Source organism: Schistocerca gregaria, chromosome 8 (assembly GCF_023897955.1).
Source record: "Schistocerca gregaria isolate iqSchGreg1 chromosome 8, iqSchGreg1.2, whole genome shotgun sequence".
In the NCBI taxonomy this organism is placed as follows: domain Eukaryota; kingdom Metazoa; phylum Arthropoda; class Insecta; order Orthoptera; family Acrididae; genus Schistocerca; species Schistocerca gregaria.
Window position 1 is genome coordinate 250,372,647 of NC_064927.1, and position 18,868 is coordinate 250,391,514.

The following is an 18,868-nucleotide window of genomic DNA, read 5'->3' on the forward strand; positions in this document are numbered from 1 at the left end:
AAATTTCATATCATTAAAGACGAAAAACAATTCAAATGTATAGTAATGGTTCATTTAAAGATGCGTAGTCGAAGTGTATCCATGCGCTCCCAGTTCCCTACAGTGAAGCTGCTTCCTATCTGGTCTATATAGAACTAAATACAATTGCCACATAAAAGGCTGTAAACATCTGATTTTCACTGAGAGTGACTGTTGGTCTTCCTGCAGTAAATTATATGTTGTTGTACGTTGTTGTTAGTGGTGAAGGATGTTTGAACAGCAGTATTACGGGAAAGGTTAGCATATTGGTATGAAATCTTATCCTCTGCATGACAGACACGAAAGAGCTTGACAGCAATGAACGGGAAAACATGAAAGCGTTTGGACTAAGAAACTTTTATAAATCCACCTTTGCAATACTTTTAAAAGAACTTGGCCACTCAACCACAGACATTAAAAACAACCTTCAAATGCTACGCTCAGTCAAAAAAGTAATGAAAATTTATCTCCTTGAATAACTCGAAATTTACATACAAAGTCCCATTTCACCATTACCCATCCTCAGCGAGCAAGTGGATCTATCAAGAAAGTCATTTCAAGACATCCTCCACGAATTATTTCGAAACACAACCCTGTAATTTGTCCTCACAAAATTAGCAATTTTTTTCATTTAAACTCTATCACAAAAGAATAATTCTTCTAAATTACTTGATGTCTATAAATTATCTAAAAGTTTAATTTATTAATATGGATTACTTTACACACACTGTTCGATTTATGTGTACACTTTTAATTTGCTTTTATAATAGACAATACAACAAAGGATGCTTCCTTTGAAACGAAACGACACTGTTGCTAGAGCTGTTAAGAATTATCAATATTTAAAGCGTAGTCATCTATCAGAAAAAGGGTAATTTTTATTGATTACATCAGGTATTATAATTTGATAGTGACTTAATTGCATATTATTATTTGAGAACATGGTTCTGCAATCGTGTGATAATTTTTGTTACTTGTAATACCTTCTATGCTTACAAGGGGGGAGGGGGGGGGGGGCAAATATGTACCTTTTAGCTGTAATATTTTTGACTATAGTTTCTGTATTCGAATTTAAATTTGTCGCCAACGGCCTTGGCACAGTGACAATAGCGGTTCCCGTCAGATCACGGAATTTAAGGGATGTCGGAATGGGCTAGCACTTGGATGGGTGACCATCTGGTCTGCCAAGTGCTGTTGCCAAGCGGGGTGCACTAAGCCCTTGTGAAGCAAACTGAGGAGCTACTTGATTGAGAAGTAGCGGCTCCAGTCTCGGAAGCTTGACATACGGCCGGGAGAGCGGTGTGCTGACCACATGTTCCTCCACATCCTCCAGTGAAGGCTGTGGGCTGAAGATGACACGGCGGCTGGTCGGCCTCATGACCTGTTCTGGAGGAGTTTAGTTTAGTTTAATTTAAATTTGTTGGATGCTGTGAACTGATGTTTTGTCCGTATTTTATAACATTTGAAACGGAATGAGTGTGTGAATGTAGAGATAGAGTGTTCCACATGACTACTTTGGAGACAGATGTGTAATTACCGTTTGGTAAATTGGGCTCTATAGAAGTAGCCTGTATATTCAAGTCTTCTCACTTCGCTTCTTTAAGTACTTTCAATTACATTTATTAGTCAATATCACATAAATTATTTTTCATTTTACGCAACGAACTCAGTCATTGAATTAGGAAAGACAAAACTGAATGTAATCGCGTTAATGTGGGCAGTAGGACCAAACTGGACGTTCTTTCAACCAACCACCTTCAGACCAGACTGGCAGCAGACTGTCTTCAATATTACCTTTCAACGGAATAAGACTCCGCATTTATAGATGCAGGCAAATATTTTATTTGAGAAGTACCATTGTAACCAAATAAATATTGATTTACGAATGGCAGATAAACAGTAGCTGTCTAGTACACCTGAGGATGCAGTAGCTAATTTTTTTCTTTTACTAGCACCTATCCTTCTATTTCAGTTCACTAATAGGGAAATGATCCGATCCGATATAATGAAACCTACCCTGAAATTTTTCTGGCGGAATGAAAACATCCAAAGGAAGGCACTGTCAAAATTTTAGCTCCTAAGACGTGCTGTAAATATTTTAAAAATATGTTAAACTTATTTGTATTCGCCGCTCGAAGAGCCGCTTATGATAGAGGTTTGTGCAGGGCTTCCTGCCTAGCGTGGTAACCGGTGAATAATTAGATGCAGACAAGAAAGATCACATGCCTCAGCACCCGCGAATGAATACTATCGGTCGAGAACAAACCACCTCGGCAAAGACTTGCGTCTGTCATATTCATCAAGCTTATACTGATAGATCGAAACCGGTTAGCTGAAGTTCTCACACAGTACAGAAAATTTAAGCATCGCGATTCACATAAAGGCAAAATATAGTGTGAGGAAATGAGAGTTCTGAGCAAACAGACATACTTCATGTATCACACAACTGATGAACTATTGGGTTTATATGTATCGGTCATCAGATGGGCGCAACCTTTTTCACTTGCTGGTGGAAGATCGCAGTGTTCTGTTTCCTACAGCTGTACGAATTCAGTAACAATAAAGAGTTTATTTATTTTGTCTAACGTCTCCCTATCTGTATTACTAACATCCAAATCTGCAGATGTCAGACACTCAGATGGGAACCAAACGTTGTGTGTCGATAAAGTATTTACCGAAACACCGATTTATCTCGTGCTATGTGAAATGTCAAGCAGAACAAGTGTAAACGGAAATTAAAAGGAACATCAGAATTACAGAGCATGTGAAAAGCGTACTTGTGAGTAACAATTTGCGAATCTCGTGTGGTGACTTGGAAGCGTCTGAGGGCGATATAGTAAAGATTCCGCGTTCAAACCCCCGTGATGCCTTTTTTTTAACCGTTTAAGGGTCAAACTGTTGTATGTAATTTGCTTCACACACTTCTCCGTGTGCAACCATTATTGTGAAGCCTTTGTTTCTGAATGAGTGACAAAAAAGTGGTTCAAATGGCTCTGAGCACTATGGGGCTTAACATCTGAGGTCTTAAGTCCCCTAGAACTACTTAAACCTAGCTAACCTAAGGACATCACAAACATATATGCCCGATGCAGGATTCGAACCTGCGACCGTAGCGGTCGTGCGTTTCCAGACTGAAGCGCCTAGAGCCGCTTGGCCACCATGGCCGGCGAATGAGTGACATCGCGTGTGTATGTGTGTGGGTGTATGTGTCGTTTGCATTGAGTTTTAATGCTGTGTACGTGATCGTACTATGTTGGTTACTATCACTACTATTAGTTTTATTATTATTATTATTATTGTTGTTGTTACCATTACTTCCACATGTTTGATGGAACAGTTTTGCTATTTTTTGTTCTGAATGTATATTCTGTGAAACTGCAGTGTACTCTACAGGTTTAGTACTTTGAAAGAAACGAAGCGAAAGCAGACTGCCAAGAGAACATTGCTGTATACTTCAAACGGCTCTTTTACATGTGATAAACTTATTGTCCATATAACACTTTCACGCAAAATACAGTAAAAAAAAATGTTGTCATCATTGGCATTTGAACTTGGTGCGACCATCCAACTTCCCCACGGAAGGTGCACTTAATAAACACTCACAGTTATGCTTTCCCTGTGCTCCGTGGTTCTGGTGTCACTTTTAATTAACGTTTGCGCCAGTTCTGCTGGACGACAGCACGTAGTACGAACTAAATCGGAATTTTACTTGATACTTTCTCGACATACAAGATTTGGTGGTGATGTAAGTGTCTGACATCTGGGTCCGGCTGCTGTGACCGAGCGGTTCTAAGCGCTTCAGTCCGGAACCGCGCGGCTGCCACGGTTGCAGGTTCGAATCCTGCGTCGGGAATAGATGTTTGTGATGTCCTTATGTAAGTTAGGTTTAAGTAGTTGTACGTCTAGGGGATTGATGGCCTCAGATATTAAGTCCCATTGTGCTAAAAGCCATTTGAACCATTGATATCTGGAAGTTTGGTTGTAAGCAACCATCAATGAACTCGGATGGTTGCCTATGTAAGGGCTTGTAGAGACAACAGAAATTTGTTTTCTAATATTTCGCGTAGTTATTGACCGGATTTAAAAGATTAAAATGCTACATAATTTGCGTATTAAGATTCTCTCATGTTAAGTATTCTCACATGTTCAGTGTTTAATACAATCAGGCAAATATTACAATTAGAAACTGTGTATTTGTCTTGAGACATCGAGACTAACAGCGCGCAAATACCCGGATTTTCATGCAGTATTTGAGAAACAGGACACTTAGCGACTTCCGACAAACTTTACACATAATTTCAAACCTTTAAGAAACTTTTCTCGTTGCATTTTTGCTGTTCATGGAGTAGACTAAAACATCAGCATCAGACACAACATTTAATTTATTACTTCTATACTGCCGACTGTATTCATAACACAGTTAGCAGACAATGAATGTACCTGCAAAATTATATCTTTAAGCGACACATTGTTCAGTACATACGAAGTCACAGACACAGATGCGTAGAAAACTAGCTTCTGTTTAAAATGGCGCGCAATGGAACTTCATCAGGCATGAAATTTAACTTGTTACTTCTTTACTGTTTAGTCTACTCGCAATACAGTTTGTAGACAATACTTACACATATCACTTAATGTAGCTGCCTAATTATATCACTGTACGGTACGTACGTCAGGAGATGTGATATCACAACAGTGAGATTCGTGAAAGACTTTCTTCTGCTTAAAATGGAGCGTAAATTACGAAGATATTATTCATTCAGTGCATCATAATGCGAGCCCTTAGCAACTCCCAACGGACTTGGTATAACTTCAACTTCAAATACACTGACGAAAGAAATCGCGAACGAAGAAGAAGTTGTACGGCATACACGAAAGGTGGTAGGCGTTTTTCTATATCTGAAAGGTGATGTCTAATCCGATTTAGCACCAGTCGCATAAGACTAATGCTAATAGTGTCACTGTAAGGCTGCAAATTAGTTTGGCTTTAAATACACGCTGTTACGGTCTTGAGACATAGTTACCTTTGAGAAAGTACTTGATTAGTCGATGTTGTCAAGTATACCTTTAAGGGACAAAAACGCCTTCATCAGTGCCTCACTGAGTTTCAACGAGGTCTTGTAACAGAGCTACGAGAAGCTGAATGTTTCCCCTACGATATTGCAGGAAGACTAGACAGGAATGTAGCCACTGCGCATGATTGCTTGTAGCTATGGCCACTGGAATGCACGGTCGCAAGAAGACCGGGGTCCGCTCATGTGGCACTACCAAGAGGGAAGAAGGGGGGTTTTCGGCGTATGGCTCTGTTGCACCGTATTGCATCTGCAACAGCAATTTCACGCGCAGGTGGCAACACAGTGACATGTCGAACCGTTGCAAATCGGTTACTTCACGAACATCTCCGGGCCAGATGCCCTGTAGCGTGCATTCCATTGACGCCAAACCACCGCCATTTGCAAATTCAATGGTGTCAAGCGAGAAGTAATTGGAGGGCAGGGTGTAAGTCTGCTGTGTTTTCTGATTAAGGCTGGTTCTACCTCGGTGCCAGTAATGGTCATGTGTTGGTTAGAAGGAAGTCAGTTGAGGACCTGCAACCAATCTGTTGCGTGCCAGACACTGTGGACCTACACGTGGTGTTGTCGTCTGGGGTGTTATTACGTATAACAGGAGCAGCACTCTCTTACACATTCTACTCAAAATAACTAAGAGGTGTCCAGTTATCTGTTGCACCGTAGTAAAAAAATAACGTATCTTTGTACAAGTCTATTACATGATGATCAAGTTCTTGCACTGTGTTAATTTCATCATCAGCTAGGGAAAAACATTTCTCAATACCTGCGGATTAATTAATTGCCTGGTAACATCAGAAGCATCACTTCCTGAAACACGAATTAAAAAATACAACAACAGTAGGCAGTACTGCATCTTACTGGGAAACAAAGTGAATGTCCACGATAAGAACAATATTATGGGTACTATGGGGAGTACAGGTTTTGTTAGAAATTTTCCATTGGGTGACTCCGTCATTCGCTCAACTGTGGGGAATAAAAGATAGCACTTAACCACCTGTTTGTCTATGTCTTCATTTTTCAACATATTCAGTATAATTTTACACGCAATAGAATGGCCAACAAGATACAACCTGATGTTGCTTGATATATATTTCTTTATTAATTCTATTTTATGTTGAGTCTGAAAATCCAGGTCATAAGGCTGCTTACCGTCAGCTGCAGTAACATTGCCCGTTGGTAATTCGTGTCCTGCATGTGATATCACACACAGTGGCATTTTCAGAGTCTTATAAACGGTATCTAAAAATGCTTTATAATAACGAATTAAACTAGGGTTTTCTGGAGTAAGAAGTACCAGTTCTTCACGATTTTGTATTTCTTCCTTTTTTCCGATACCCCATGTAGTAACGTATGTTGGCGTAACACCGACATTAACAAATTCATCTTGCATGTTGTCTTGTGAATTTTCCTTCACGCTTACCTTCCACGTCCTTCCAAGTAGATATAACGGGATGCGCTACGTCTGAAGGAGGGTAACAGGGTATTCCGCTTTCTCTTTTCTGCGATACCTCCTACAACATCCCAACAGCATATGACTTGCATAATATATTATCGACTTTCATGTAACAGCGTAAAACAGGAGGTCAGAATTACGTCAGCATTTTTTAATCATTGATTTTCTTGTAGTAAATTTGTACTGCAGTCTAGTGTTTCGACCTGTTGTGCTGCCATTCCAGTGCAACACATCAGGGGGTGCTTTCCAAGAGAACAACGCTCGCCCACATACTGCTGTTGTAGACTAACATTTTCTACAGTGTCGACATGTTGCCTTAGCCTGCTCGAGCACCATACCTGTCTCCAATCGACCACATATACGACATCATCGGACAGCTCCAGTTTCATACATAAACAGCATTAGCAGTCCCTACGTTGACCGACAAAGCGTAACAGGCTTGGAACTCGGGCGCACAAGCTGACGTCCGGTACATGTACAGCACAATACACGTACTTTTATATACTTGCATTAAACATTCTGCCGGCTACATCGGTTATTGACGTGCCAGCAGTTCACTTTTGCGAAGCCTTGTGCAACGCTTACATTAAGCTATGAACTAGCAATGCTAATTACTTAAATATGTTACATAGACAAACGTATTCCCGAAATTTGATTACTCTATGTTCATTAGTTTTTGGTTTTGCGATTTTTTCGCCAGTGTATTTAAGAAGTTAACTAATTTGTAAAGTAAGTGGGTATTTGAAGCTATTTTATACTGATAGTTCGATTCTTTAAAGAATTGGAGTTTACAGATTTTTATCTAAGTCTTCTGCAAATGTTCGTTTTGCTTTACATTTCACGTTATACGCTCACTCATTAGTCGTCTTTCAGTTCTATAAAGGCGTTATCTGAGAACTCAGTCCTCATTTCTCATCCTGTGCAACTCTAAATATAGTTGGAAGTAATCAACGTGAGAAATAAGAACTGAGTTCTAAGATAGAGCCTTTACAGGAGGTACGTCGACGATAATTATCAGTCTGTACCTTGTGGCTTTATATAGGCGCTATGGCGTAGTGCATTTAAATTAACGCTAACGACGTGCACTGCTCGTTAAATACTAGTATGTGTCATACACAGCGTGTTCTAGCAATAGGATAGTGCGTATAGATACCGACGTGGCTTGTATTCGTAATTCTTGAGTACATTAATTGATGGAAAACAATACTTCGTTTGATTGAATAGCAGTGCAGATGCAGACAACAAAAACTGTCCGCGTTTGGAAAAAGACAATGATAAATCGCAGCCTCCACTGGTATTGTTCTCTGCTAAACAAGCGTCACGACAAGCACGGACCTCGATCTCCTGTTTTACCACGCAGTAAAACAATTAGAATCTCGTTACAGGCGGCACTGCGTCTGATGTGCGATAAATCATACGTCGCAACTGCTACCCCTGTGTTACAACCACTGGCACCATCTAATTGAATGAACGAAGCAAACTGAGTGTGCAGCAAGAAATGGACGTTGATGAAGCAGACGATAGGAACGTTGGCGCAAGTCACGCAGCCGTAGTGATGCGGGATTTCACGGTGCTGCTCGCACACTGGACAACCGTAGATTCGTTACCGAGATGTATGTCGGCTTCTTAAAGAGATAACAACATTTTTATTCATCACCACACACACGGATGTATGCTAGTGAGGCAGTCTTAGGTATTTGTAGCGGTAGCTTGGAAACATTTAATCACGCGAACGAGAGAGATAGCGCTGGACCCGCAAGGACCGCTTTTTCGAAACATGGTCGCTGGTTGCGTACAGAAGGCCATTTTGCAAGATGGCAACTTGTTGGGACAGGAAGTGAGAGCTAGATCGTTAAAATTCGGCGGAGAAGACAAAGATTATGTCAGTGACAGAGCTGAAGCAGAGATAAGCGTTACCAGAAAAGTGGGACGCGAGGTACTGCTGGAATTAAAGTTATGAGGACGGGTCGTGAGTCGCGCTTGGGTTGCTCAGATGGTAGGGTGCTTGCCCGCGAAAGGCAAAGGTCACTAGTTCGAGTGGTGGTCCTGCAGGAAGTTTCATATCAGCGCACACTCAGCTGCACAGTGAAAATTTCATTCTGCTTGCCAGAAAACGTAACAAAGACAAATTCTTCTGTTGTTCGTGAGGGAGGAGGCAACCAACGAGACAAAAGTAAGTTGGCGACATGGGAGAATCCGTTGCTGGAATTCTCTGAAGCCAACCGACGAAAAAATGCCAACTACAAGTTCCCATCATATTAATGTGACCACCGCCTATCTTCAAAGTCACCGCGCGATAATCAGTCACGGATGGCAGGTGGCTGCACCAGCAGTGGACAATGTATGAAGTCTGTCGAGGGAACGCGGAAAGCAGAACGGTTGTTGTCGTAGAGTGGAAACGATGCGATTCATCCGACCTCCAGAATCCCACGATCATTAGCTTTCGAGTCAAGGGTGGAAGCTTTTCCGAAACGACTAAATTCGCAAACTGTTCGCGTGCTGTCATGGTTAAAATACCCTCACATGGCAAAATGACGCGATCCAAAACAGGCGCCGAAAGAACTGTGGTGTGTCACAAGCCGAAGATGGCAGAGGTGAATGACGGCTGCTGAGATATGTACGGGCGAACAGACGTACAACTATTGAGAAACTGACCACGCAGGTAAACCAAGCGGCTACCAGCAGTGTCTCCTCAACGACTGTTCAGTAAACGTCGCTGCCTATGGCCTCCGCTGCTGTTCATCGGGGACAAAGGCTGCAATTTGCACGCCAATACCGCAACCAGACGTCCACTATATGGCGACATGTGGCTCCATCGGACAGATGGCCGTTGACATGTACACCCTTGAACCGAGAGGGAGCGTTATGGCCAGGGGAATATTTTCGTGGCATTCCTTGGATGATTAATAATCGGAGCGAGTAAAGAAGTTGTAAAAGACTCTGCCACAAGCCTATGGGACAATTTACTGTAGTCATTCTCTGTGGGTGATTGGGGCACTCCCTGCTGCTCAGGTCAGGTCATGTTCGTCACATTAAAACCCTCTGCATAAAAACAGTGAATCTCATAGCCCAGGTGATGTACCTGTGTCTCCTCCCCGTCCTTCCACTGAAGTGATCTCTTTGCTATCTGCGGCCAGCGAGAGTTTCTTTACCCAGCGGAAGCCGAAGATCTCCAACGAAACGTTTTCCCAAACACGAAATCAGTCACATTACCTCCCAGATTAATTGGAAATTTGTGGTAAGGACGATGGGACCAAACTGCCGATGTCATCGATCCCTAGGCTTACACACTGCTTAATCTAACTTAAACTAACTTACGCTAAGGACAACACACACACCCATGCCTGAGGGAGGACTCGAACCTCCGACGGGGGGAGCCGCGCGAACCGTGACAAGAAACCCTAGACCGCACGGCTACCCCGCGCGGCTTGCAGGTTACTCTGTGCAATTAGATACCAATGAACAGAATCAGCCCACTGTCGATCTCTTTGATAAGCATCATATTCATCTCAATGCTTTCCTAACTAGTTACAACAGCCCTAATTGTATATGCCCGCATTATTTGAATAATTAAAGTGGAAGGGAGGTGATCCCAAAGGAATAGCCATCTTTCGCAACCCTCAACTTGCTGTAAATTTTTGCATGAGGGTTGTCGCTCTTGAGTCATGGTAGGAGGGCATGGACTAGGAAAAATTTGTGTTTTGAGTTTTGTGTCAAGTTAATTAAGCCGAATACAAATGGAAAATGTGCCACTTTTGCCGACCTAATCACAAAAATGAAAATAATTGATCACCACCCAGCAAACAATCATTGTCTCGGAACTCAACAGACATTCACACACATACAATTTAGTGCTGAATATGTCTCGGGGCAATGATGGATGTTTTGATATCTTTTAGATGAAACTAGATGATCCCTGCAACAGCCTCAGTCACACAGTTAAACAAGTAAACATACATGGAACATATCCAGCATGACTCCTTTACTGACGACAGATTAGAAATTGCGTGACACAGTTCAAAAATCCATAAAATATAGTCTGCCTGATTTCCAACGGAAGAAATATATAAGAATTTAAATTGAATGAAGGTTACAACATATTGTGTTATCTCACTATCATCAACGGACACACACAATACAAATGCAATAAAAGCACGTGTGTGAATATTGAAATGTGACACCTACAAACAATAAATCAAAGAGAAAATGTGCAAATAAAAGCTGTAAATGAAGGTGTATGTGGACCAAAAATGAATATAGAAAAAAATTTCAACAAACAAATATATTGGTTATGTGTGGAACGTGACGTAATTAAACAACACACTGAAATGTGCAGGTGTACATGTACACAATGTGATCAAAAGTGAACGGGCAACCCCAGAAACATACGTTTTTCATGTTAGGTGCATTGTGTTGTCACCTACTGACAGGTTATCCATAACTGCGACCTCAGTAGTCACTAGACATCATGAGAGAGCAGAATGGAGAGAGAGAGCAGAATGGAGAGAGAGCAGAATGGAGCGCTCAGCGGAACTCATGGACTTTGTTAGGTGACTGGGTGTCAATTGTGTCATACGTCTGTACGCCAGATTTACGCACTCCTAAACATCCGATGGTGCACTGTAAGTTGTGGCTCAGGTCGGCACCAATGAAGCCTGTCGCATGGGTTATGAGCCGATCCTCAGTTCGTACAGGCGGCTTGCCGTAGGTGGTTAAGACTGTTGGCCTCGTGCGCTGTTTGAAAGCAGAGCTCGAAATTTCCAGCATGGTTCCCCGAGTTGATCGGGATCCTTTGGGCAGGAGCCGAGTGGAGCGTCTCAGTCAAAGGCTTTGTCGACTCTGTCACGGTCTTGGCTGCAGATTTCTAGACATGCGTTACCGTGGAGGATTTGTGGCACGCCTCTACACCCTTCTGTACTACACAAAGGAAAAATCTACTCGGGTAGCAGAAAACTTGTGGGGTCCACATGAGAGTTTTTTAGGCTAAGATATAGTTTGAGGTGCTCTAATGAACACTCGCCAGTCGATTCACAGCAAGATACGTCAAACAGCGTTCAGAATAGAACTTCTACCGTCACAATTTCATCAGTAAATTGTCAATGAATTCCTAATAAAGTTTCTTAATTCACTACCCTCCAGGAAAGTTCTCGCGCTCGAATTATTCTTGGGACCTAGAGCTGGCTGAAACCCGAAGGATAAAGGTCTGAGATATTTATCGAATCGTGGAACGTGCATCGGGAAGATAGATTAGAGGCCATTGGAGGGGGAGTGTTCATTGCAGTTGACAAAAATATTGTCTTTAATGAGGTCGAGACTGAGTGTGACAGTGACGTCATCTGGTCGCGTATAAGAGGTGTAGGTGAAACTAAGTTAATTATTGGATGTTTTTACCGGCCACCCGACTCCGCTGTGACTGTTCTAGAGTCATGCAAATAAAGTCAATACTTCTTGGAGGCGACTTTAACTTGCCGATTATAGACTAGGATGTCTATGGATCCATTACGGGGGGTACAGAAAGACATCCATGCGAAATACTTTTGAACAAGTTCTCTGAAAACTGTGTTGAGCGTCTAGCTGGGCAGCCTCCACGCAATGGAAATATCTTGGACCTTGCAGCCACAAATATGCCGAACCTTATCAACAACGTCAGCATAGAAACAATGAGCTATCATGACGTCATTATTTCAACTATGGTTACGAACGTTAATAAATCAGTTAAGAGGGCTAGGAGAGTGTTTCTGCTAGGAAGAGTAAATAAGCAGTTGTTAGCATCTCACTTAGAGAGTGAACTGGAATCACTTACTTCCCGTAGGATGGACGTAGAGGAATTAGGGCAATGTTTCAGCAGACTGTAAATCGTGGTCGTGAGAGTTATGTGTCTAGTAACGGAACTAAGAACGGGAAAGACCCACCACGGTTTAACAACGAGATTCGGCAAATGCTGAGGAAGCAGAGGTAATTCCACTCTCGGTTCAAAAAAGAACACTCAAATGACAAGTGAAGTTTAGTAGAGATTCGTGCGTGTGTGAAAAGATATATGCGAGCATGCAACAACTACCACCGTCACACCTCAGAAAAAGATCTGGGAGAGAACCAGAGAAAATTCTGGTCGCATGTAAAATTGATAAGCGGATCTAAGGCTTTCATTTAGTACCTTGTTGAACAGGCTGGTGTGGCAGTTGAAGAAAGTCAAACGAAAGTCGAAGTTTTAAATTTCACTTTCAAGAAATCATTCACACAGGAGAAGCATACAAACATACCGTCATTTGACCATCGGGCAGAATCCTCTATGGATGACACTGAAATAAGCATACCTGGCTTAAAGATTAGAAAACAAATAAATCGCAAGTCTGAGTGCAATCCCACTTCTATTTTACAAAGAGTACTCTATGTCATTGACCCCTTACCTACCTTGCATTTGTCGTGAATCTCTCACTCAGCACAAAGTAACAAGAGATAGGAAAAGAGCGGAGGTGACTCCAGTATATAAGAAAGGTAAAAGAATGGGCCTGCAAAGCTACAGACCAATATTCTTCTGTTTGCTGCAGAATCCTTGAACATGTTGTCAGCTGGAATATGATAAATTTTCTTGAGACGCTTATGTCCACCAATCAGCATGGTTTTAGAAAGCATCCCTCGTGTGAAACTCAGCTCGCCTTTTTCTCTCGTGATATACTCAGAATTATGGATGAAGAGCAACAGGAAGATTCCATATTGCTAGATTTCCGGTAGGCATTTGACACCGTGCACCATTGCAAGCTGTTAACGAAGGTACTAGCATATGGGATAAGTTCACAGATATGTGAGTGGCTCGAAGACTTTTTAAATAATAGAAACCAGTATATTGTCCTCGATGGCGAGTGTTCAGCACAGACAAGGTTATCGTCAGGAGCGCCCCATTGAAGAGGACTGTGGTTCTTCTCAACATACATAAATGATTTGGCGGACAGGGTGGGCAGCAATCTGCGGTTGTTTGCTGATGATGCCGTGGTGTACGGTAAGGTGTCGAAGTTGAGTGACTGTAGGAAAATTCAAGACGACTTAGACAACATTTCCAGTTGGTGTGACGAATGACAACTCGCCCTAAATATGGAAAAATGTAATTTAATGCCGATGAGTTGGAAGACCAAACCTGTAATGTTCAGCCACAGTATTACTAGTGTCCTACTTGAGACAGTGACGCCGTTTAAATATCTGGGCTTAACATTGCAACCTCTCGATACACCACAGCATCATATGCAAAAAGCCTCAGTGAACTTCCGATGTCATCCACCAGGTCATTTATGTATATTGTGAATAACAACGGTCTTATGACACTCCCCTGAAGCACACCTGAAATTCACTCTTACTTCGGAAGACTTCTCTCCATTGAGAATGACATGCTGTGTTTGTTATCTAGGAACTCGTCAATCCAATCACACAATTGGTCTGATAGTCCATATGCCCTTACTTTCTTCATTAAACGACTGTGGGGAACTGTATCGAACGCCTTGCGGAAGTCAAGAAACACGGCATCTACCTGGGAACCCATGTCTATGGCTCTCTGAGTGGACGAATAGCGCGAGCTGGGTTTCACACGACCGTCTTTTTCGGAACCCATGCTGATTCCTACAGAGTAGATTTCTAGTCTCCAGGAAAGTCATTATACTCGAATATAATACGTGTTCCAAAATTCTACAACTGATCGACATTAGAGATATACGTCTATAGTTCTGCACATCTGTTCGACGTCCCTTCTTGAAAACGGGGATGACCTATGCCCTTTTAAAATTCTTTGGAACGCTACGCTCTTCTAGAGACCTACGGCACACCGCTGCAAGAAGGGGGGCAAGTTCCTTCGCGTACTTTGTGTAAAATCGGACTGGTATCCCATCAGGTCCAGGGGCCTTTCCTCTTTTGAGCGATTTTAATTGCTTCTCTATCCCTCTGTCGTCTATTTCGATATATACCATTTTGTCATCCGTTCGACAATCTAGAGAAGGAACTACAGTGCAGTCTTCCTCTGTGAAACAGCTTTGGAAAAAGACATTTAGTATTTCGGCCTTTAGTCTGTCATCCTCTGTTTCAGTACCATTTTGTTCACAGAGTGTCTGGACATTTTGTTTTGATCCACGTACCGCTTTGACATAAGACCAAAATTTCTTAAGATTTCACGGAGAATTACTGTGATATTAGCAATCATTAGCCAAAGTAGGGCACTGTAATTCTAAATGAGTTCGTATTCCGCTAGCTCTTTGACTGGCGCTCTCTGAGTCTGTGTCCGTTCAGGCAGAACTTCAATAGAATCACTTGCAGTTCAGTGTTGACTTAAGTAGTTAGGAAAAAAGGATGCAGTGTGCCAATGATAGGCTAGTTAGGTTAACGAGTGTTCTGGATTGTCATGTTAGGCTACAAATATTGCTCATCCTGTTCTGAATAAATCTTAATTTGGTATCATATGCTAATCACCGCATCATTAATTTCGTAGCTAGCAATCGTCATATTTTTGTTCAATAATTAGAGACTAATGATAATTGCGATGCAAATGATACTGGGGGCATGACCGCGCTTTTAAACAGAGCCAACTTAAGTCAGATAGCAACTCAGGGTCTTCTAACACTACCAATAGATATTTTTCAATACTTCGATAATTTTACAATAAACCCCCGTACGTTGCATACTAATACAAGAGAAATCGAAGCTCGCACGGAAATATTTGTCTATTAGTTATTCCAGCACGGTGTTCGAGAGTGGAACGGTAGGGAAAAATCTTGGTGGTTCGATGAACCATCTGCCAGACACTAAATTGTGAGTTGCAGAGTAATGCTGTAGATGTAGATGTGGATGTCGATGTCGCGCAGAGCGGTACAGATTTCGTCGCAACTTCGGACCTTAAATATAAGACACCTACTAACTTAAGTAGACTATAATTTTCGTTATTAGAAACAAAAAAATAAATACGTTGTCTACAAGAAAACACAAGCTCATTTCGCTAACCTTGCCCTACACAGCTGGCATGCCCAACAATATCGACGCGTCATTCCCTCCACAGTGTTGCCGGCTTGTGCATTCTTTATGAAATGATTCATGTACTACTGTCTCACTTCAGCAGACAAAAAAAGGAAACTGCAGACAAAGCGAAAGGTCTCGCAAAACATTAGCAAGAGCCAAGAATGATAGCACGTGCAGTCGGGTAGCGGAGCCAGAGCTGACCGTTCCACAGAGTCCGCCACGTACAGACAACGGCATGGCTTAGTAGACCGAGATACACGGACGTGATAGAGAAGTCTCCATTTATTTCGCGGGAAGTTATCTGACTCGCGAGAGGGGGAAGACGAACGAGAATTACTGCTCGTGACGTAGCTCCCCGGTTCGGTAACAAGGAGGGCGCGACGCAAAATACAACACCCCCTGGCTAGTGCAGCAGATCCAAATCACACTGGCCCATCACCTTTCAAAACAATAACAACAAAAAGTAGCAGCACAAATGGAAATGGAGCTGGTGACTGTACGACGGCCGACAACCTTGTGCTTCGTGAGGTACGAGTGCGGGAGGTAATAGATACCTTGTGGCGAGGTCGGCGTTCTGCGGCCAAGCCGTATCGCAAATTAGTACGCCATCTGATGCAGATGATGTAAGCGCTGCAGTCGAAGCTAACCTCGTGTCCGAGTCTATTTCTGGGCATACAGCAATCATTTGCGTCATACAGGGCGACCAGCAGTGTTCAAAGAAAGTTACGTGCTTATTACCTGCTGGAGGTGTACATTACGTTCTTGTCCCGTGTTAGGGAACCGTGTTGTGGAGCTGTTTAGTGACCTTATGACATCTGGGACATGCCTTTCTCAAGAAATGTGATATGTCCGTCTACAGGAAATTTTACAGTTTGTCTTGTACTCTAAGGCCACAGCCGAGACCAAGTACTAGCAGACTCGTGTTTTCGCAATCTCGTAATTGACACAGTTTCCTATTGTCGTACTGTTGCAACGTTTTACCCGGGGTAACGATTTGTTTTCATTAAAACTTGACCTCATCTTACATCTGTGGATAAACTACAAACTGTACACACCATACATACTATAAAATTGGATATATGTATACAACATATGTATGTATGTATTTTTCACGTCGCCTTTTGAACCACTGGACCGATTAAACCACACTTGGTACACTTATAACTTACTGTCTGGATAGAATCGCTGTGAGGAGAAGAATCACCTACCTATAAAGGAGGTGAGGCTGAGGGTGGTAAAGTAGCGTAGTCCTTGACGCGGATAACCAGACTTCATTCATCTAGTATTTGAGGATGACAGGCAACAGCTAAAAAAACTGAAAGCTAAACGAACAGTGATACCTCGACGAGTCATACACGTTTTGAGTAGCCCAAGTCGTATGGCGTTTGTTTACAAGTTATTTTGATATCTGTAGCAATACTATTCTGCAGAGGATAAAAAATGGTAAGACTACGTACGTGTACAAGCAATGGTACCGTCTTGCGGTACCTCCACTGACTCATGCCATCACCTGACTGTCAAGAATATTAATGACCCACCTTTTAGCAGGTTCAAATACCTCATGGTACTGACACAGAATAGAATAACCTATGAAAATTAAATTGCGTCGCTGTATGTTGCCTGGAAACTACATAGCAATGGTAAATGCATAATTTCTTTAAAAAGTATACGTCAGTGTCACCCTCTTTCTTTAAAAACGGGAGTCATTACTGTTTTTATGGACAAAGGAATCAAAGCCAGGGAGGCAACGCTCCTTAAATAATGAAGTGGGAATTGTCCTTTTCGGTTTTTGTACGGAAAAGGGATCCTATGGTACACGTTTTAAATGTGCTACATAGTCCGAACCGTTGGTCTGTGACTCGAATGCCTACATAGCAAGCGTTTTGTAATGAGCGCTCTGTCTGAGAGCACTTCGCTATTCAATCACCGCTTCTTCTTTAGGAGGAGAAGGTAAAAACGACAGGCGAACAAAATGCATGCGTCACTCCCTCCACATATTTGTTTAGTACCTGATTGTTGCAAAGTGTCTGTTACAGTAGTTCACACACTGGGATAGCGGTGATAGCGGTAACAATTACACTTACGCTGAAAACACTACCCACTTGTTCGGCGTGATTTTGAGTACAGCAACCGTACGATGAATAAATCTTGTAATCAGGCTTGGTTTTATTAAGCGCTATCCAACGTTCTCGAAGTATCAGTGTCCGTTTAGCCTCAACTTTTAGTCTATTTCCTGTCGGTGTGCACATGTCTGCTAAGTTTATGTAGCTGCGATATTAAATCTACGTGGCTGTTAGTTTTGTATGTGATTTAGTGGTTTATGTTCACGTTGTGATGGCAGTTTACGTAGTCAGTGACAGGTTGAGACCAAGACAGGTTTCGGTCTAATGGAAAGGTATTGTCGCATCGTGATATCGGAATATTACACTATACTTCTTTGAAACAGAATAATTAAAACGCAAAGAATATTATTAATGATGCAGAGTTGAGAAACTCATTTGAGAACTTCACATGCAGATGTTAGAAATCTCCCAAAGGAACTCTCAGTTTGTACAGTGAACCACGAAAATGGTAACAAATCACCAACACACGCCACAGGCTTGTCTCGAAACATGACGAGCTGGACGTTAAGCAATACGAGCAAGTTAAAAAGAGGCCATTTTTCACATGTTTGCATCTTTTCAGCTTCTTCCCCGTACAGTTACGTAGACCATAGAGGTAGCAATTTTATAACAACACTCTATTTCACATATGGTGTACGACCAGGGCGCTAAATGAAGGAACTCATTCAGTCATTCCACAAATGTAGTAGGTAGGAGACCTTTCGGAAAAGGTAAACTGGCTATGCGAAGGAATAAACTAATGTTTATAGCGGAACTGAAATTGTGATTTAGGTTTGCTGTAGTTTCCATAAACCATGTCCAGTACGGTCGAACTGATGTAGTACTGATTTCTGAGGATCTCAACCATGAGCACTCGTTGAAGTCTCACCTTACTCCACGCCTCTAACACACGCCTTGAGATGGCCTTCAGGGTAATAATGTTATATTTGCGCATCTATCTGCCACTGTACAATGAAATTAGTTTCATCGTTTCTTACAAAAATGGTAGATATTCAGTTCTTGTTGTTGAAATCGGTAATTATCTGGATCAGATAACGACGTGGACGGACTAGGTACCTTTACATCTACATCTAAATCTACGTGATTACTCTGCTATTCACAGTAAAGTGCCTGGCAGAGGGTTCAATGAACCACCTTCAAGCTGTCTCTACCGTTCCACTCTCGAACGGCACGCGGGAAAAACGAGCACTTAAATTTTTCTGTGCGAGCCC

The 18,868-nt window shown here is 42.1% G+C and overlaps 1 pseudogene; it reads right to left on the bottom strand.

Annotated features, from left to right (window-relative positions):
* Positions 1–5,707: 5,707 nt before the first annotated feature.
* LOC126285138 (lipid droplet-associated hydrolase-like) lies at positions 5,708–6,480 on the bottom strand (annotated as a pseudogene).
* Between the last annotated feature and the right edge of the window lie 12,388 nt (positions 6,481–18,868).